Here is a 22,362-nt window from a genome sequence, read left to right as displayed (position 1 = left end):
CACCAGAATATCGTCAATAAACACAATGACGAAAGAATCAAGATAGGGCTGACATTATTCATTAAGTGCATAAATGTTGCTGGGGCGTTGGTCAGCCCAAATGACATTACAAGGAACTCATAATGATCATACCGAGTCCTGGAAGCAGTCTTCAGGATATCTGGCTCCCGAATCTTCAACAGATGATAGCCTGAACTCAAGTCGATCTTAGAGAACACTCTAGCACCCTAAAACTGATCAAATAGGTCATCAATACGTGGCAATGTATACTTGTTCTTCACTGTAACCTTGTTCAACTGGCGGTAATCAATACACATCCGCATAGAACCATCCTTCTTCTTCACAAATAAGATGGGAGCACCCGAAGGCGATACACTAGGCCGAACAAAACCCTTACCAAGAAGTTCTTGTAATTGCTCTTTTAATTCTTTCAATTCTGCTGGGGCCATACGATATGGTGGAATAGAAATGGGCTGAGTGCCCGGTAACAAATCAATGCCAAAATCAATATCCATGTCGGGTGGCATACCCAGAAGATCCGCTGGAAATACATCAGAAAAATCCCTTACTACAGGAACTGACTCCACGATAGAAGTATCAACACTAACATCTCTCACATAGGCCAGATACGCATCGCACCCCTTCTCAACCATTCGTTGAGCCTTAAGAAATGAAACAAACTTACTAGGAAGATAATCCAAGGTAACTCTCCACTCTGGCTGCGGTAGACCTGGCATAGCCAAAGTCATCGTCTTGGCATGACAATCAAGGATAGCGTGATATGGCAACAACCAGTCCATGCCCAAAATAATATCAAAATCTATCATACTGAGTAATAATAATAGCTCTGGTCTCAAAACCACTGATAACAATCAAACACGACCGATACACACGGTCAACAATAATAGATTCACCCACGGGTGTATATACATAAATAGAAGAACTCAAAGAATCACGGGATACGCCCAAATACAAGGCAAAATAAGATGACACATAAGAATAAGTGGAGCCTAGATCAAATAAGACTGATGCATCTTTATGACAGACCGAAACAATACCTGTGATAACAGAATCGGATGCAACTGCCTCTGTTCTAGCAGGAAGGGCATAATATCTGGCCTGGCCTCCCCTTTTAGGGAGACCCCTACCTTTCCGACCTCTGCCTCTAGCTGGCTGTGAAGGTGGAGTGGCAGCTGGTGCAGTAATCATGGCCTAAGAAGCCTGAGGGCCCTGTGGAATAGGTGGGGCCTGAGAAATCTGTGGAGGTGCACCCCTCCTAAGTCTGGGCCAATCCCTCATGATATGATGAGTGTCACCACACTCAAAACAAGCCCTTGGAGGACGTGACTGCTGGGACTAGCTCGGGCCTGATTGATTGGACTGCCCGCTGAAAGCACCCCGTATAGGAAGTACAGTAGACACTGGCAGTGCATAATATGGAACTTGGGGTCTGGGAGTAGCCGGAGTATCGCTGGAAGCTGGAAGTGCTGAATGAATAGGATGGCTCACATAGCCTCTACCATGACGGGCTGCAGCTGGGGCACTAGAGCTGTTATACGTGCTAGAATCTCGAGGTCTCTTAGCCTCCCTCTCTTCTCTCTCCCGAATTCGCATACCCTCCAATCTCCTAGCAATTGACACCGCATGTTGGTATGTTAATTCCATATCCAGTTCTCGGGCCATACTGAATCTGATACTAGGATGGAGCCCCTCAATGAATCGACGAACCTGCTCTCGAACAGTAGCAACCAAGGCTGGTGCATGCCTAGCCAAATCACTGAATCAGACCGCATACTTTGACACAGTCATGGAACCCTTGCACAACTACTCAAACTCCGCGTGTCATGCATCTTTGAGACTCTGAGGAACATATTCCCTCAAAAATATATCTGAAAACTGAGTCCAAATGAGTGAAGCTGCCTCAGCCGGACTATCCAACTCATATGCCCGCCACCACTGGTAGGTCGCTCCTCTTAGCTGGAATGCCGTGAAAGAAACCCAATTGGAATCCACAATACCCATAGTACGAAGGATACGGTGACATTCCTCAAGAAAACCCTGAGCATCCTCTGAAGCCAAACCGCTGAAAGTGGGAGGGTGGTACTTGTTGTACCTCTCGAGCCTGAGTTGCTCCCCCTCCAAAACTGTTGCCCTAGCCTTGGGCATAACTGGGACAACTGGTTGCACTAGTATAACCTATGGAGCATGGTCAACCTGGGCCTGTGGCTCTGGAGTACGGGCGGTGGGAGTCTGTGCTCCTCCCCCCAGCCCGAGATGTGGTAGAAGCAAGTGGAATCAACCCTGCCTGAGCTAGAGTGCCAAACATGCTCAAAACTGGGCAAGAGTCTCCTGAAGTGCAGGGGTAGTAACAGGCGTCTCAGGTGCCTGCTCTCCAACTGAAGCTACTGGTGGTTCCTCTGCAGCAGCTCGTGCAGGTACCTTGGATGTACCACGTGGTCTTCCTCGACCTCTGCTTGGGTGTTTGATCATCGGATCCGGTTATGCGTGTCCTCACCATCTGGGAGAGAATAGAAAGACAAGAATTTATAATTTCGAAGTCAACAATTGTGCACGATAAAGAATCAAAGAAGTGAACATTTTCCTAACAGTTCCATAGCCTCTTGAAGATAAGTACAGACGTCTCCGTACCGATCCGCACGACCCTACTAAACCTGCTTGTGACTCATAATACCTATGAACCTAGAGTTCTGATACCAACTTGTCACGTCCCCAAATTTCCTCCGTAGGATATCGTGATGGCACCTAGTCTCTATGACTAGGTAAGCCTATCAATGCGGAATAACTGAATATAAACTAAAATTTAATCCTTAATAACTGAATAAATAAGAACTGTAAATTTAACAATTACAACTCCCAAAACCCGGTAGGAATAAGTCACAAGATTCTAAGAATTTATCCTAAATGTCTCTATATATCATAGTCTAAAGAAAATAAGGAAGACAACATAATGAGATAGAAGGGGACTCTGGAGTCTGCAGACGCTAGCAGATATCACCACGGGAGCCTTCACATTTAATTTTAAAAAAAATAGGTTTCCCGAAATAGCATCCCGCGTTTTAGTCACACTTATCACACCGCATGACTTTTAGTAGTTTCCCTACTAGCCACGCATATCAAGTCACCCTTATCTTACCCCATGTGTTTCAACACCCAGACCTTATACCACCGCATGCCTATCAATATCACAATATATCACAATTTGCACTTAAAGTGCCCAAATAATTCAACTTGCCAAAAATAAATCAACAACAAAAATATTTTCCACATTAAGGAGCTCACAGCTCAATCACAATGAGTACAAAATCTCACAAAATATTTAGGAATGAATAACTCATAAAAAATAATAATTCACAAATTAAACACCTTGCCTTAGTATCAAATTTTTAAATGTAAAATAATTTATTTTAATAATATTTAAATTAAGAAATCCAAACTTCAAATAATGCACAGAACAAAAGAAACAGAGTTTCAACTAAACAGGTAAAAACACTTAGTAGGAACAGGTCAGGCAAATTTAAAATATAAAAATATATTAATGATGATGAATATAACAAAATAAAATAATTTAGTTACTATGCAACAATGATCCATACAATTTAAAGACATAATCTTCCACATTTAGCCCGTGTACACACTCATCACCTCGTGTACACGACTTTCAACACATCAAAATTTTTATATCAATACCGGTCCTAAGGAAAATTTCTCCCACACAAGGTTAGACAAGTCACTTACCTCGAACCGGGTAATTCTTTACTCTGCTATGCCTTTGCCTCGTGAATTGGCCTCCGAAAGCCTCGTGTCTAGTCACAATTAATTCGATTCAATCAATATAAATTATTGAAATTTATTCCATATGAAAATATAAATTTTCCAACAAAATCCAAAATTTAACTCAAAGTTACAAAATATGAACGCCCATTCAACCATGAGTCTAACCATACCAAAATTATTAAATTCCGACCTCAACTCGACCGTCAAATCTTCAATCTAAACTAAGAGGGTTTTCATAATTTTTCAACTCAAATCACCAATTAAATGTTAAAAACAACCATATATTCGTGTAATTTGACCAAGATTGAGTTAAGAACATTTATCCCGATATTTTTCTTGAAATATCACCTGAAAATCGCCTCACCTGAGCTCTTAAAATCCAAAAATGGGTAAAAATGGCCAACCCCCGAATTATATGTTTTGTCTAGGTATTTTCGCATTTGCGGACCAATTGTCACTTATGCGGAGTCGCATTTAAGACCACATTTCCGCTTCTGTGAAGCAGCACTGGACAGCTTCCTTCGCACCTGTGGACAATGGTTCGCTTTTGCGCAACCGCAGGTGCAACCTCGCCTCCCGCTTCTGCGCAACCTACGCTTCTGCGATTCGTTCCATCGCAGAAGCAGCTTCGCTTCTGCGGAACTCTTTCCGCTTATGTGACTCCAGCTGGGCATTCCTTTGTCCACTTCTGCGAGCCACAGCTCGCTTGTGCGAGTCCTCACCTGTGGTCAGTTCCTCTGCAAGTGCGATGACACCAAAAGCTGCAAATTTCAGAATTTACATAAGTCCAAAAAATTTTATCCGATTTCGATCCGGATCGCACTCGGGGTACTCGAGACCCCGTCTGAATATACCAACAAGTCCAGTAATATAACACGGACCTACTCGGAGTTTCAAATTACATTAAACAACATTGAAATTACGAATTGCACTTCGAATCGCACTTATGAGTTTTCAAGTTTCAAATTTACAAAACTCGTGCCGAAACGTATTAAATCAAGTCCCATTGACCTCAAATTTTGCACACAAGTCATAAATGATATAACGGACCTATTCAAATTTCCAGAATCGGATTTTGACCCCGATATCAAAAAGTCAACTCCCCGGTCAAACTTCCAAACTAAATTTCTATTTTAGCCATTTCAAGCCAAATTTAACTACGGACCTCCAAATAATTTTCCGAAAATGCTCCTAAATCCAAAATCACTATACGGAGCTATTGGAATCATTAAAATTCTATTCTGGGGTCATTTTCACATAAGTCAACATCCAGTCAACCTTTTCAACTTAAGCTTTCAACCTTGAGACTAAGTGTCTCAATTCATTCCGAAATCTCTCTGGACCCAAACCTACTACCCCGGCAAGTCACATAATAGTTATAAAGTACAGAATGAGCAGTAAATAGAGGAATGGGGCTACACCTTTTAAAATGACTGGTCGGGTCGTTACAACCTCCCAAAGTATAAGGAATTGTAAAACTGCTTGGATCACCAAGTTTCTGTGGAAACTTATTTTGAAGTATAGCACTACATTTTTCTATAAGCTTAACCATTGAAACTTCTTCCAATTTTCTTTTACTTGACAAAATTTCTTTAAGAAATTTAGCATATGCCAGTATTTGCTTCAAAGCATTTGTAAAAGGTATGTTAATGTAAAGTTGTTTTAAACTTTCTAGAAAGTTTGAGAACTGTTTGTCAAACTTTTCCCTTTTTAGCATTTGGGGAAAAGGGAGGGCTACAGAGTGAGGATTCGTCATCAATACATTTTCTTGTACCTTTTTTCCCTTTATTTTTTTGTTCTTTTAGAAGTTCAGAGTCTCTTTTATTCTCACCTTCATTTACCTGTTCCACTTCTTGTGGCTTTCCTTGTCTATCTGCATATGGATTATCAAGAGTTTTACCAGACCGCAGAGAGATGGCTTGGAGATGTTCCTTTGGATTTTTCTCGGTGTTACTTGGTAGAGCACCTTTTATTTGTCCCGACATAAGGGTTGCTAATTGGCTCATCTGGATTTTCAAATTCTTGATAGCTGAATTTTGACTTTCAACTTTCTCGTTTGTAGCTTTAATGAATTTGTACATCATGTCTTCAAGGCTTTGTTGATGAGCTCTTTGGGGCTGCTGTTGATATGGCTGAAAATCTTGTTGCCCTCTATTTTGATTTTGAAATCCAGGTGGTCCCTGTGCCTGTTGCTTTTGATTGAAAAATCTTTGAGGATTTTCAGCACTATTTAGGTTACTCCATTGGAATCCCGGATGTTTTTGTGCTATAGGACTACCGAATGGATAACTGGTTTTATAACCAATAGCATTTACATGTTCTTCATTTTGTGTTGAAGCTTGGCACTCATGATTGGGATGATTACCTCCACAAACGTCACAGTTCTCATGTTGAGATGATGATTGGGTAATTTACCTGAAAATCCTCAACATTTTGTGTCAGAGTTGCAATTTGTTGTGCTAATGAACTCCAAGCCTCAACTTGATTGACTCCTGCTGCTTTCTTGACAATCATTCTGTCTGAGGGCCATTGAACAACATTTTCTGAAATTTCATTGAGCAATTGTATGGCTTCTGTAGTGGTTTTGCTCATTATGGATCCTCCTGATGCTGCATCAAATACATTTATAGCAGAGGGTTTAAGACCATGATAAAAAATATATAAGATATCAGGATCTTGGATACCATGGTGTGAAAATTTTCTTAACATTGCTTTTAATCATTCCATGCATGGTATACAGATTCGGAATCTGTCTGCATAAAATTATTGATTTCTTGCTTCATTTTAAATGTTTTTGCAGGTAAAAAATATTTATTAAGAAATTTCTGAGTCATTTGGTCCCATGTAGTGATTGAACCTCTTGGCAGACTTCGCAACCATATTTTTGCTTCACCTTTTAATGAAAAAGGAAAAAGTCGCAACCTGATAGCGTCAGTTGTGACTCCATTATACCTGCAAGTTTCAACTAATTCAAGAAAATCAATTAGATGGGTGTGAGGATATTCACTCGCATCACCAGTAAACTGACATGACTGTTGAATGGTTTGAATCAAGCCTGTGCGAATTTCAAAGTTGTTTGCTGCAATTGGTGGTCTTCTCACTCTTTATTCTCCTTCAAAATGATCCGGCCTTGCATAATCTCTAGAGTATTCTGTCACGTCGTGGAGCCACCTCATCGGACTATTCTTCCACTTGATGTGGTGGAAGTTGGTTATTGTTAAGCTCTTCAATCTCCATTTCTTCGCAAGCTATACTTTGAGGAGATGATGTTTGTCCTTTCCTGCGCAAACGAAGAGATTTTTCAATTTCTGGGTCGTAACTCGCCAACTCTTTTGTAGAAGAGAGGGTCATAAACTACCGAAAATCCTTAAAGCAAAGATTTGTTTTTTGAAAGAAAATCAAACTTAGTTCCTAAGATAGTACTAGTGACAATAAAAGGGGAAAAAATGTATATATAAAAATCAAAATAGCAGTAATAATTAGTAGAACTAGTGATAAGAAATAATTTCTTTTAATTTATGAAAAGAGCTAGCTGATCTTAAAAATAATAGTATGATATTGTAGAGTAAAATAAAAATTAAAAATATGGAAGAAAGAAAACAACAGTAAATAGTAATATTGTTAATAAGAGAAAACTAGGAGAAAAATAATTGTAACTAATATTAATAGTTACAGTAGTAACCCAAAAAAAAAAAGATAACTACAATAATAATTATAATAATAGTAAGTTCTCAACTTAGTAACAAAACAATTAATTTGAAGTAGATGTTGCCAATCTCCGGCAACGGCGTCAAAAATTTGGCGAGTGTCTGGCGTGTATAAAATTTAAATCGTACACTGTCAAATTATAGTATAGAAAGATGTCGAACCCATAGAGATTGGTTTATCTATTCTACAGACGTTTCTTTTTTTAATTACTATTTGAGAAAATCAGGAAGAGTTGAGTAGTGGATTAACTAACTAAAACTACATGAATAGAGCAATAGAAAATATTTTGTTTTTCACAAATATAATAAAAAGGTGTTGGGATCATAACTTCACTTAATATTTCTATTATATAATAGATAAATTATCCTTCAATTTCTATTTATCGCAAATGTATAAATGCCTCTCACGATTACATTTATATATTATTACATAAATTGAATAATTAATTGCAATCCTCTCAGTTATACAAATTAATCGTCAAAATAGTAATATTAAAGAGCCAGAAATATATGCTTAAACTAAAACTTGCTCTTTTTAGTAAGTCCCTTTCGCTTACCCTACTTATTATAACTGATTACTACAATATTCGCCTCTTTCGATTACAAATTAGTGCAGAGTCAATTTTAACATATAAGAGTTAGATGTCACTAAATAAAAGTTAACATCTATCAATACCAAAATTGACTATATTACTCTTCCACCTCTTTCGATTACAGAATTAGTAAGAAGTTAATATGTAGTACGAAATAGATAGATGTTAACAAATTAAATAACACCTAATTATAAAGAAGATAAAATTTAAATGGAAAAAACTTCATCTCAAACACGTGAAATTGAGAGATAATATCTATTATTATATAGAAATATTAAGATTTGTCATTCTGCCAACATAAGAAAACAACAACAACAACAACAACCCAGTAAAATCCCACTAATGGGGTCTGGGGAGGGTAGTGTGTACGCAGACCTTACCCCTACCCCAAAGGAGTAGAGAGGCTGTTTCCGAAAGACCCTCGGCTCAAGAAAATAAAAAGACAAAACGACAAGAGGAGACAATATTAGTATCACCACAACAATCATAGGAAAAATAGGAACACCATGAAATGCAGAAGAAAGATGCAAAGCAAAAATGATAGCTATTAAATAGGACATGCACTGAAAAGCGAAGTAGTAAAACATAACATTGTCACTAGCTATCCTAGACAAAAACCCTACGTAGCTAGTCCCACAATGGTACGAAGTAAGTCAAGACTCAACTACATCCTAACCTACAACTCTAATACTTGACCTCCACATCTTCCTATCAAGTGTCATGTACTCGGAAATCTGGAGCCTCGCCATATCCTGTCATTCTGCCAACACAAGAAAAGTAATTCCATAATGGAGTTAGTAGTAACAACGAAAATATTCTTGCCCATTAAATAAGAAAATAGAAAGAAATATTCAAGAGAATAATCCCCCCTATTTAATTAAAAATAGGTGCTAGAGTGATTTCCAACATTATAATTTATTCGGAACTAGAAATGAAGACACTGTAATAGCTAAAAGAAGAAAAGAAAGTACTGAAAGAAGCAAGGAAAAGAAGAAGCTCTCCTCTCAATTTTCCGTTGTAGTGAGAAGCTCAATGTAGTGCTATTTATAGATGGAAAAGTATATTATATACACTAATTTCTCAAATATATTTTCCCAAGTTGGCAACTTGCATGTGCTTGTAGTTGTAAAGTTTGCTTAAATGTAATCCTCCAAATCGGCAAGTGGGTCATTTGCTTGGATTTTTTCATGTGCACAAATACTTTAATCATTTGTAAAGTTGCATACACCACTTCACTTTTAACTTTTCAGCATTATAGTTCTTCTTTGCAAATTTGGAAAGTGAAATTTTTCTTCTCATTGTTCTTTTTTCTTATTAGTTTAATTATTTCCTGCAAAGAAAGAAAAAATATTAGTACTAAAAATTAGATTCCGGTTCAACTTATGCATGATATTTTTCTCTTATTAGGGCCATTTTCTCCTCATCATTCAGGCAGAGACGGAGTTGGAGTTCTAGTTACAGTTCGTCAGAACCATTAGCTTCAGCCAAAATTTTGCATTTGTATTAAGAAATTCACTTAATGTATATAAATAATTATCTAGAACTCATTAAGCTGCCTTTTCTTGAATCTAGAACCCATTATAAATTCAAATTCTAGAATGAAAAGCATTTTCTCCGAGTAGAATTTCACCATACCCATGAACAAGACATAGAGTTGGGTTGTGTCAACTGTTTGGTCCAAAAAAAAACCATGAGATTCTCTCGAAGACGAGAATAATGGGAAGGAAAAGGCTAAAATTAATTAGAAAAAAAAACTTTTTAAAACAAATTCAGTAGTAGACCAGGTAATTCCATCCTCAGTCCTCACACCCAAATATACAAAGGCAAACAACTACTACAGCAACTAGAGTTATTTATGTCATGCGAAATCTAAATTAACAAATTGGAATTCCACAGAACTTTCTCATTTATCTAACGAATTCACAACTACACAATAGTCATGCCTTGAGTGCAAAACGTTTGTTGAAGACTTGGGTAGGGGCCGCGCGAACGCAGGCCCCGCTGCCACAAATTATGACGTAGGCTCGACCACTTGGGCCGATCTTAGGCGGGCACCCCTCCAAAGTGCAATGGAAGTCACCATTGCTTCCCTTTCTTTCCCTCAATTTAAGAAAACACGCAGATAAGTAACAAAAATACGTAAAAGAGGAAAGAAAGCCAGAATGAACCCATGGACTATAACTCTCTTTAGATTAAAAATTCCTTGATTGAATATGAGGTGAAAAATTTGAGATAACTTGTTGAGAGGCGCCTGAGAGCTTAAAAAAGAGTCCACCTACCATTTGTAAAGGAAGTTTGATTTGTAATGGATTTCTCTTGAATTTGTGGAAAATAAGTCGTGGATGGTGACATGTGTACCTAAGGGACAAATCCTTTTTTGTAATAATATTAATTTATTACTAATAAACATCAATTATGGAATGGGAAGAGAATCAAAGTAGTACTCCAATAAAGAGATTGTAATGGAAAAATTAAGGAAAACGAAGAAAATAGAAATCGATTCTAAATCTTGAAATACTTCTACCCAAGAGTCTTTTTCTCTTCAAATTCATATCATAGCCACCATAAGGATTTGATATTGCTATATAGCGCTCGGTAGAGACAAACGGCTTGGCCTTTCCTTTGGAGAAATAATAAAAGATGAATTTTTCAGAATTAAAATTTAAGAGACGACATCATTTTCGTTTTGCTAATAGTGATATATGAATTCTTTTACTGAATTCAGATGTCGTCGGCAATATTGTTTTAAAATATACTTTCACAAACTTTTTAACCACTGTAATTATTAATTCTAGATTACTAATTCTATGAACTACCGTAGAAATATTACCTCTCTGAAGCTCACAAAATCTAGCAAAAGTTGTTTAATTGTATCTTTATAGATAGAAATTGTAGGGAAATGACACGAGGAAATAATGATAATACTGCAATAATATTATTTGTGAGCAGATACACGAATTGGCTTGAGTCGCGCTGATCACTGTCCTAAGATACTATTTCAGCAATGTGAAATGTTTTAAACAAGCCTACCTCTATTTATTTAGAAGATACAGGAATGAACAAAATCAAATAATAAATCCAGCAGGTTCAGAAAATTGGAGAGAAGAATTAATAATAATAGGTAATGATTAGCGAGATGAATTTTTGGTTGAGAATTTGGGTTAGTATGATGGCTAATCCACAACCTATTTGTAGGCAATTAGGGAGGTTGCATGTAAGACAAGTGTGGAGAGTCTTTTAATCCTTGTCGAAATATATTAGTCCACTTGGCTTCAATATTAACAAGTGTACCTAGTCTTCCATGCATGAAGACACATGGTGGATTTGCATAGCCACTTGTCAAAGTGTCACGACCCAAAACTTAGCCTGTCGTGATGGCGCCTAACGTGGTACTAGGCAAGCCGACACTTCAAAATACTTCTACATGTTTAAATGAAAAATAAGAATAACACAGGTTTAAATCATCAAAACTCTCAAAATGGATAGAAAGTCAAAGCCAATATAGAAATTCTCAATATCGGGGTATCACTGAGTACATGAACATCTAAACATCACAATTTTGGGAGTACTATCTATAATAGTCTGAAACTAAATACATAAGGCGGAAAGATGGGGAAGGAGAGACAAGGTCTGCGAAGCGCCAGGCAGTTACCTTGAAATCTCCAAACGATCAACTGTGCAAAGGAATCAACACCCACCGTGTCTGAAAATACCTGGATCTGCACAGGAAGTGCAGGGTGTAGCGTGAGTACAACCAACTCAGTAAGTAACAAGACTAAATAAAGGACTGAAAGTAGTGACGAGTTTCACAGTTATAGTTCAATTATAGTAATTTCAACATAGGAAGGTAGGCATGCTTTCAAATTCGACAATTTAGGCCACAACAGTTAATCTATGTCAAGTTCAAGTGAAACAAATATATTATCTCTCAGAAATTACAAGACGGTGATACATGACAGCTGAAGTGCAACAGAAATGAAAGTCAAATTCATCCTCTCAGAGCAACAGTCACTCAGTCCTCTCATTGACTCCAACCTCACAATCACTCATTCCTCTCAATCGCTCAGCACTCGGCACTCGGCACTTAGCACTCAGTAGGTACATGCGCTCACTAGGGATGTGTACAAACTCCGAAGGGGTTCCTTCAGCCCAAGCACTATAACAAGCCAATCATGGCATAAATCAATGAAACAAGTTGCAGCGTGTAGCCCGATCCCATAAATATCCTCACAATCAGGCCATCGGTCTCACTAAGTCATCAAGCTCTCCAATCTCTCGGGCTCTCAGAAATCATGATAACCAGCCCAAACAGCAATGATATAATGCATCAATAATGAACAATAGAGACCGAGATATAATATGCAAGTAAAGTTGTGACTGAGTACAAAACAACAATTTAGCAGATAATTGAGCATGGGTCGCGCGAACCAACTCCACTATACAGACGTTGAAGTTATATTCCGATAACTTGGGGTAAGAAGGATCCCGAGACCCCAACATCTCTTTATCCTGAAGTGATCTATTGTTTCAACCACGATCGATCCCTCTGTCAACAGTGAACTTGTTTGCTTCTCGAAAGTATCTTCCACGGCCTTCGGTCCGCTCGTAGGGCAAAAACCGGCCCCTCGAAGTCCGTCTGTCCGTGTCGTAGTCATCCTTTGATTTTTCTCTGCTCTTCTCCCGTCCTTTGGCCGATGATTGGTCATCTTTGATCCTTATCTTTGACTCATACCGGTTGTGGACATCTGCCTAAGTTGTTGCTTGAAACTCAAGCAGGCTCTCCTTCAGCTTCCGGGAAGCGTCTGAGCTTCTCGGATTTAATCAGTGGCGAAGCCACATGGTCATAAGGGTGTTCATCATCAAAATATAGCACTGTGTATATAGGTAAAATATTACGTTTTAGAGGTGTATAACACATATTGAACACCCTTGGAGAAATTCCTAGTTTCGCTACTGGATTTAATCCTTTGGTGAATGCTTCAGCTGCCCAATCATCCGGGACAGACAGGAGAAACATTCTTTCTTTCTGGAAACCCTCGTAATAATTCGAATTCTCCCTGTGCGGTCCTGAATATGTCGGCCTTCCGGGCTTGTACTTTTCTGTCCCCGGCATGAGCCTTAATAAAAGAATTCGTGAGCATCTCAAAGGAATCTATGGAATACTCGGGTAATAATGAATGCCACGTTAGAGCTCCCCTCGTGAGAGTTTCTCCAAATTTCTTTAGCAACACTGATACAATTTTGTGAGGAGCTAAATCATTTCCTTTTACTGCACAAGTAGGTGGTAATATGCTCATGTGCGTCTGAAGTCCCGTCATACTTTGGCACTTCAGGCATTTTGAACCGCTTCGGGATTGGTTCTGGTGCCGCACTCGGCTTGTACGGTAATTTAGTATACTTCTTTGAGTCCGGGCCTTTCAATACTGGTGGCGCGCCCGGGATTTGGTCCATGCGGGCGTTTACTTCACTCAGAAACCGTAAAATTTAATTCTTGAGCGGGTCGTTCTCGTTGTTGAGACCGGATCCGCTCCCCCCAGCCCCTTCGGAGCCAACTTCACCCCTGGAGTGTTGTTGTCGACTCTCTGCATTGTTTGGTTTTTGGCAACCCCGGGAGGAATTGGATCTCGTCTGTTTGCATTATTCGAAACTCCCGATAGCGCCTGCTTCAGCTCCGGCATAACCTTATCCTGCCGCGTGAGATGGCCTAGAATGATCACCTGTTGCTTTTGCAGGACCCTCACCGCATCCACGACATGCTCCTCATCAGCATCATCGGGAGTTGTCTCCCGAATCTGTCAAGGGTACTGCATGTCATGCACCAGCGTGGCGTCAATCTCCTCATTATGGGTGTCACTGATTGAATCCTCGAAATAAGGTTGATCCCCTCGAATTTCAGGGTTGTGCGTGTTGTTAACAGTGTTATCTACCATTTTCTGTGATTGTTTCTAAGACAAAATAATCAAATCACGTTAGTAAAAAAGGCAAGGATCAATTTAATTGCACGGCTATCTAGGCCCCACAATAGGCGCCAGACTGTTTACCCGTAAAATAGTACAGTTAAATTTATATATGGTTTCTAGACAAGTGAACTAATTTGATCATGAAATAATACAATAATTGAAGAAATGTACAACACTTAGCCTTAAAATATAGATGAAACAGTAGAGATAACAGTTCCGGGAACAAAGTTTCCCGGCACAGCAATGATGAGATCAAAAAGCGGGAAAGTAAGATTGTATTAAGCATTGTATAGAATGTAGTATAAGTTTAGCTAGAAAATTCGTGTCTTTTACAATGATAACTGGGCTCACTATTTATTGTTGTGTCTAGGGAAGGATGTCCTAGGATCGTTCCCTCCTTTAATATCAATTATCAGGGTTATTGATGAAGATGTAACGGTAAATATAAATGCCAGATTCTCTATAACGGGCCGTACCTCTTAATGCGGTGGAATATTCCTTATTAAATGCTACTGGACGCAGAGCATTTAATACATCTTTATGAATGTTATCCCTTCCTGGGACAAGCGGATTGGCTGTGTTCAGTCTTCGGCCATCCCCGTATTGGGTTCCACGTGTCTTTCCTTTAGATGACCACATGTCATATCATATTTCACCTTATACAATCACGGCCCAGAAGAATTCCATGCGGAGTCTTTGCCTTCTGAATGGTATGAGAAAGCTTTCTTAAAATTGAGCCATTTGCTAAAGAATGTGGACTTAGTTGATGGTAAGCTACTCAATGTTAATGACCGTGCCAGAGTTTATGATGAGAGCTTGAAACAAAAGATGTCTACTTTTAAATCAGCGGCTAGGACATTTGTTGGGTGTCCGTCAATGCAAGAAATGATGAAGAAGAATGTGATGGAAGCATTAGCTGATTCACAATACGACCAGCCCGTGTATTTTAGTAAAGCTGGCGAGATGGAATCGATTACCATTGATTCCCTCACAAAAAAGTCAAACTTCTTGAATGTGTCTGCTCAACAAAAGAAGCTTGTCAGGCAATCAGTATGTGCACAGGCCACAAAGTACCCGATATGGACAGGGCACTCAGGGAGATATTTACTGGACTGAAATCTGAGATAGATTTTCTAAATAGTAGGTGTCCGAGTAAAGAAATTAAAATGGCGCAGCAAATGGTTGTAACTTGTCAAAAGTTTTTAGAAAGTGCCGCTTCTTATGACCCTGAATCCACTTCATGGATGTGCCTCGCACGTGCCAAAGGCGCGGAGTCACCCACTTCTAACAAGTGGGAAGATGTTCTTGAAATGTTTCTCGACCTTATTAATTGCTTGAGTGAAGAGACAAAATTAACTTTGGAGGTTAAGAAGCTTGAGGTCATGAAAGAAGGGCTTTATCAGATTAGGGATGTTCTGATAGACAAAAGCATTGGATATAAGGAAACTCGCCACCAGGAGAGTTAAGTGCACAAGAAGTTGAGTAAAACATTGGGACAGGATGTCAGTTATGATGGGGAAACTTTATTGTTTGAGTTACAACACAATCATCAATTCATCTGTTTTGTTGCAGATGGTCTAGTTAGACACTACATTTTTATCCCCGGTACAGAAGTTTTTGGAAAAAAGTACGGCGCCAGAATTTTAAAGCCTCTCATTCCTATCGCCAAAAGTTTAGCAAGTTATGCTGATCGTCAGAATTTCTAGCCAAATCTTGGCCACAATCAATGGTAGGATGTGATCATGATGGATGTCATAGTGTGTTATCTATGTAAATAGTGAGTGCTAAAATTATCTTGTTTCAAATCAATGCTGGTTTTCATCGTGCAACAGTCAACTAAACCATTTATAAACAGAACTTGAAGAACGGCATTCTGCTATGTGGAAACTCAACCTAAGTATAAACAGAACTGAACGGTAAACTGCTTTTGTATTGTCATATTTGATCAGAAAATTTGAAATATGCAAATTTTGAAAGCAGTGGAACTGCACTCCACCATCTGAATATACTCGGCCACTTATTACCTCTTTCTGAGTTATATTATTAATAACAAGTCTCTCAAATATGGTTTTATTTTAAGATTGTAGCTAATTACATTCTAATAATTCAGTATGAGTTCTGACTTTTTTTTGTTAGAACATCACAATTTGGAGCAGATAGATTTACTATAATTCCCCATCCCCAAGTAGAATTGTGTGAAATTAGACATCATATCCAATACTCTCTTATTCAGGGGAAAAGTACTCTTATTTTTGAAATGTTACAAAAAATTAGCACTGCCCATTTAACTAATACTAACTTTATCTTACTGAAGCATAAACTTTCTACTTTCTAGAACGAGTAAAATAATGAATTAATTGAGGTAATACATTTGCTCACATTATATCGAAAAATAAAACATAATTACAGCTTCTTCAGTGATGCCTGTTTTTATCGAGTGGGATTCACCTCTTCATTTCCCTCAGCCAAAACTTTTAAGGCTTAAATTTCTTTGGCCATCCTCATTCCCTCTTCGGTCCGTGGTTCACTCTATTGTAGTAGATGCACACAAGCTGATCACTGAAAAGCTACATAAGAAGGTTTTGTGACAAAATACCTAGATGTTGACAATCTGATGTAATGCCCAATGCGAAAAAACGTAAATGGCTTAACTCTGGGCCATTCAACATAATAGTAGTAGCTTGAGCAAAAAAAGTTTGTTTAAGAACTGGGTAGGGGCCGCGCGAACGCAGGCCCCTACTGACACAAATTATGACATAGGCTCGACCACTTGAGCCGACCTTAGGCGGGCACCCCTCCAAAGTGCAATGGAAGTCACCAACCTAGGCCATGGGTCTTATTGATCGCCCATTGACCCCGTCCAGGTAAGTACGTTTCACTGCTGCTCCTTGTCATGCTTTTATACACCTCCTGATACTCAGTTTTCTTTGTGTCAGCCGATCAGGGACTTTGTGCTTTTCTTTTCCCTTATTTGGTAAGGAAAGCAAGAGTGAGCCATCCACTTTCTGCGTGTTTTCCCCTTGCTTTCGTTTCGTTTTTTATTTATAGCACGCCTGATAGATAATAAACAGATTTTTTCGAATCTCTTGAAAGTATAATACCAAAAACCATCTTTTGGATTAAGGGTGCTGTTTAGAACCTGAAGTTAGCAAGAATGACAAAAACGTATGATTGAACTTCCTGGGAGAAAATAATGTGCACCCCCTGGCTGCTGGGTAAACCAATATTTTGCTTTCTGAGTTAATTCATAGTTACCAGAACAAAAAGGATCGATCTTAACCATAGGTCTCTAAAGAGGATAGCACATTTCTTCTCAAGATTGTATGACATCCAGTTTCCAAAAGTAAAGTTCAGTTTTGTAATATGGCCAAATTTTCATGACATTTACCGTGACATAATATTTATTATAACAAATTTGTGGTTCATGACATCTGCCATGACATAATATCTATTATAACAAATTTATGGATCATGACATTTGCCATGACATAATATCCATTATTAGGCCAAGGATTTCTTGCTATAAATAGAGGAGTTTCTCCTTATTTGAAAACACACCAATTCAAGAGCTTTTTACTCTTATCTTTCTTTCTCCTCCTTTATTTCATTATAGAGTATTTTGTAAGAGAGTGAGTGCTGGGAAACACTTGTGTGAACCCTTTCTTTGGAGTGATCTTGTGAGGTTATTCTCTTGGGGTATTTGGGAGTAATTAGAGTATTTACTCTAATTTTGTGCTCTCTTTTGTACTCTTGTTGGTATAGTGAAATTGCTCCTCTCCGCTTGTGGACGTAGGTCACCTTGATCGAACCACGTTAAATTTGTGTCTTCTTTATATTCTTTAGTTGTTGTTATTATCAACTTTCATTGTCTTTGTTATTGTCATTATACCATTGTTTGGCTAAATTCCGCACTACCCGGGTTCCCGATCCTAACAAATTGATATCAGAGCCAGATTTAACCGGGTTAGTTTAAATAGCCAAAATAACTCTAACAAAATCTTATGTTGAGAAATTTGACCGAAGTGCAAACTTCGGAATGTGACAATTAAAGATGGAAGCTATCCTAATTCAGGATGGCTTAGATTTGGCACTGCAAGGAAAGGAGAAGATCCCGGATAAAATGACGGACGAGGAGTTTGCCGTCATAGACAAAAAGGCAAAAGCAGGTATTATTTTAAATCTTTCAAATGAGGTTTTGCGTGAAGTTACAACAGAAAGCTCAGCCAAAGGCATATGGGAAAAGCTTAAAACCCTATATCTGAAAAAGAACAGTAGAAAACAGGCTTTACCTAAAGCAAAAACTCTACACTTTTCGTATGGCTGAAGGTACCTCTATACTTACACATCTTGATACTTTTGATGCTGAAATCAAAGATGAGGATCAAGCTGTGTTATTGTTTGTTTCCTTACCCCAGTCGTTTAAACATATAAGAGATATTATGCTTTATGGAAAGGATAATATCTCTTATAAAGATATCAAATCTATTTTGAAATCAAAAGAACAAATAGATAGAGATATTACTGGGAAAACTAGTGGGAACCAAGGGGAAGGCTTATTCATAAGAGGTAGATCCAATAAGAAAGATTCAAGTAGTGAGAAACCTAAATCAAGGTCAAAATCCAGATACAGAAATGTCATGTGCAAATATTGTCACAAGAAATGTCATATTATTTCTGAATGCGTTAAATTGAAAAACAAAGAAAAGCATACAGAAAAGAAAAATGAGCACAAAAATACTGACACTGCCGAAGCAAGTGTAGCTGCTGATGAGACTGAGGGAACTATTTTTTTAGCAACTAATAATAGTTTCAAATCTAATAATGAGTGGATTTTAGATTCGGGTTGTTCTTGTCATATGTGTCCCAGTCGGGATTTATTTACCACATATGAATCTATTGGAGGTGGGGTTGTCTTGATGGGCAACAATGCTGCCTGCAAAGTTATTGGAAAAGGTACAGTCCGAATCAAAATGCACGATGGTGTGGTGAGAACTCTCACCGATGTTAGACATGTTCCTGACTTGAAGAAAAATCTCATCTCTTTGGGCACTCTAGAATCTCTTGGGTGCAAGTACACATGTGAAGGTGGAGTTCTGAAAATTTCTCATGGTGCTCTTGTGATCATGAAAGCACGCAGATCTGGTACGTTGTATACTCTTTTGGGATCTACTGTTACAGGTGCTGCTGCAGTTTCAATATCAGATAAATTAGATTCCGACATCACCAAATTGTGGCATATGCGATTGGGGCATATGAGTGAAAAAGGTCTTTCCATTCTCAGCAAAAGAGGTCTCTTATGTGGCCAAAGTACCGAAAATATGGAGTTCTGTGAACATTATGTGTTCGGAAAGCAGAAAAGAGTCAACTTCAAATCTCCAACGATTCATAGAACAAAAGGTACTTTGGATTACATTCATTCAGATCTTTGGGGTCCTTCACGTACCCCATCAAAAGGTGGTGCCAGGTATATGTTAACTTTCATTGATGATTATTGAAGGAAAGTTTGGGTTTATTTCCTGAAAAATAAAAGTGATATTTTCTTAAATTGCAAACAATGGAAAGTTTTGATTGAGAAGCAAATAGGAAAACATGTTAAGCGGCTTAGAACAGATAATGGCTTGGAATTTTGTAACGATGAATTCAACGAATTTTGCAAGAATGAAGGAATTGCTCGACATCGTACTGTGAGAATGACACCTCAGCAAAATGGTGTGGAAGAAAGGGTGAATAGAACTCTTTTGGAAAGGGCTCGTTGCATGATTTCAAATGCTAGGTTGACAAACGCCTTTTGGGCAGAAGCTATCTCTACAACTTGTTATATTGTCAACCGAGCTCCTTCTGCACCTTTGAACTTTAAGACTCCAGAGAAAATGTGGTAAGGTACTCCTGCTAATTATTCTGATTTAAAGATATTTGGTTGCCCTGCATACATGCATGTAAATGATGGAAAATTAGAGCCAAGGGCTAAAAAGTGCATTTTCCTTGGGTATGCATCTGGGGTGAAAGGATACCGACTATGGTATCCTGATCCCACGACACCAAAATTTATAATTAGCAGAGATGTAACCTTTGATGAATCCTCTATGTTACAGTCTAGAAAAGAGTCTTCTAGTTCTTGTAATACAGATAAAGGAAAGAGTACACAGAACCAGTTGGAGATTGAGATTGGCATTCCTTCTGAGCCAAGCTCATCAACTTTGGAGCAAAATACAGTTGAAACTCATGAAGTTGAGACATAAGCTAAAATTTCTGAAGTTGAGACTCCTGAAGTTGAACCAGAAGAAGAGGAGTATTCTATAGCCAAACATAGACCAAGAAGAGAAGGTAAACAACCATTAAGGTTTGGAGATTATGTTGCATTTGCTTTTTCAGTTGCACAGGAAACTGAAGAAATTGGAAAACCATCAAAATATTCAGAAATAGTTTCTGGTGCTGACTCAGACAAGTGGCTGATTGCAATGAATGAAGAAATTGAGTCTCTCCACAAGAATGGTACTTGGTCTCTTGTGAAGCCGCCATCAGGAAAAAGAATTGTTGGTTGCAAATGGGTCTTCAAGAAAAAGGATGGCATTCCAGGGGTTGAAGATGCAAGGTATAAGGCACGATTAGTTGCAAAGGGCTATAGTCAGGTACAAGGAGTTGATTTTAATGATATTTTCTCACCTGTTGTTAAACATAGCTCTATTCGTATCTTGCTTGCCTTCGTTGCCATGTATGATTTGGAATTAGAACAACTTGATGTTAAGACAGCTTTCTTACATGGCGAACTTGAGGAACAAATATACATGCATCAACCCGAAGGATTTAAAATTGAAGGAAAAGAAGATCATGTTTGCTTGTTGAAGAAATCCCTGTACGGATTAAAGCAGTCTCCAAGACAATGGTATAAAAGGTTTGATTCCTTTATGTTGGGTCATGGTTATTCGAGGAGCATGTATGATAGTTGTGTTTACTTCCGGAAGTTAAATGATGGTTCATTTGTGTACCTATTATTATATGTTGATGACATGCTCATTGCTACTAAAGATTTAACATAAATTCACAATTTGAAAAGTCAGCTGAAAAGTGAATTTGAGATGAAAGATTTGGGAGCAGCTAAGAAAATCCTTGGCATGGAGATCAAAAGAGATCGAAAAGCCAACAAGCTATTTCTGACCCAGAAGAAGTACTTGGAGAAAGTCTTGGAGTGGTTTGGTATGAAAGATGCTAAACAAGTTAGTACCCCTCTTGCTTCTCATTTTAAGTTATCAGTTGCTCAGTCCCCGCAGTCAGAGGAAGAAGAGAGGTACATGGCACAGGTTTCTTATTCCAGTGCAGTCGGCAGTATTATGTATGCAATGGTTTGTACACGTATAGACATTTCACAAGCAGTGAGTGTGGTAAGCCGGTATATGGCTTTCCCTGGTAAAGTACATTAGCATGCTGTGAAATGGATTATCAGATACTTGCAAAGTACTTTAAACACATGTTTGGAATTTGGGAGAAATACTAACACTTTGGTTGGTTTTATAGACTCATATTATGCAGGTGATCTTGACAAAAGAAGATCACTGACAGGCTATGTATTTTGTATTGGTGGTTGCGCTATTAGTTGGAAAGCTACATTGCAACATGTAGTAGTTTTATCTACTACCGAAGCAGAATATATGGCAGTGACCGAGGCGATCAAAGAAGCTTTATGGTTGAAGGGTCTATTTGCGGAACTTAGTTTACACCAAGGTGGTATTACCATTTTCTGTGATAGTCAAAGTGCCATTCACTTGACTAAAGATCAAATGTATCATGAGAGGACGAAACACATTGATATAAAGTATCATTTCATCCGAGAAACCATTGCTGAAGGAAAAGTCTCTGTTCAGAAGATCAACACTAGAGAAAATCCTGCTGACATGTTCACAAAACCTCTTCCAGTGTCCAAGTTCAAGCTTTGCCTGAACTTGATTGGCATTTATGAAGAATGATTTTTCCCATTGGGGTTTTTGCGGAGAAGGTGGAGCAAATTTACTATATATAGGCCTAAATTAGGCCAAGGTGGAGATTTATAATATGGCTAAATTTTCATGACATTTGTCATGACATAATATCCATTATAACAAATTTGTGGTTCATGACATTTGCCATGACATAATATCCATTATAACAAATTTATGGATCATGACATTTGCCATGACATAATATCCATTATTAGGCCAAGGATTTCTTGCTATAAATAGAGGAGTTTCTCCTCATTTGAAAACACACTAATTCAAGAGCTTTTCACTATTGTCTTTCTTTCTCCTCCTTTATTTCATTATAGAGTATTTTGTA

General features: G+C 38.3%; 2 non-coding genes across 2 annotated transcripts; both read right to left on the bottom strand.

Moving 5' to 3' along the window:
* Window positions 1-10,069: 10,069 nt before the first annotated feature.
* On the bottom strand, window positions 10,070-10,225 carry LOC138898316 (U1 spliceosomal RNA). The gene has a single exon (XR_011410790.1). It is a non-coding gene; the product is annotated as a U1 spliceosomal RNA (small nuclear RNA).
* Window positions 10,226-16,766: 6,541 nt separating this feature from the next.
* LOC138898310 (U1 spliceosomal RNA) lies at window positions 16,767-16,927 on the bottom strand. The gene has a single exon (XR_011410778.1). It is a non-coding gene; the product is annotated as a U1 spliceosomal RNA (small nuclear RNA).
* Window positions 16,928-22,362: the final 5,435 nt, after the last annotated feature.

This window comes from Nicotiana tomentosiformis, chromosome 8, assembly GCF_000390325.3.
Source record: "Nicotiana tomentosiformis chromosome 8, ASM39032v3, whole genome shotgun sequence".
NCBI lineage: Eukaryota > Viridiplantae > Streptophyta > Magnoliopsida > Solanales > Solanaceae > Nicotiana > Nicotiana tomentosiformis.
Note: the sequence above shows the minus strand (reverse complement) of the source record. Positions and strands in the feature narration are given on the sequence as shown.